This window comes from Apaloderma vittatum, unplaced genomic scaffold (assembly GCF_000703405.1).
Source record: "Apaloderma vittatum isolate BGI_N311 unplaced genomic scaffold, ASM70340v1 scaffold31150, whole genome shotgun sequence".
NCBI classification, from domain to species: Eukaryota; Metazoa; Chordata; class Aves; order Trogoniformes; family Trogonidae; genus Apaloderma; species Apaloderma vittatum.
The window spans coordinates 1325-1535 of NW_009696728.1; positions in this window are offsets into that span (position 1 = coordinate 1325).

Consider the following 211-nt stretch of genomic DNA (forward strand, 5'->3'; position numbering starts at 1 on the left):
AAGCAGTGAAACACTCTTCGAGAAGCATTTCGAAGCGGTTGCTCTTTAAAGCAGTTGCTTGTTATCAAAGGAAGCTTGAGGGACACTTAACAAGACTGGGGAGCCCCCGGGCTGGTGCTCACCGCCTCCTTTGCGGGTCGTTAAGAAGAAATCTCCCATTGCCAGGGTGCTCCATCCCCCTCCCTTCCCCCAGGGTGTGTGGGGGGGATGG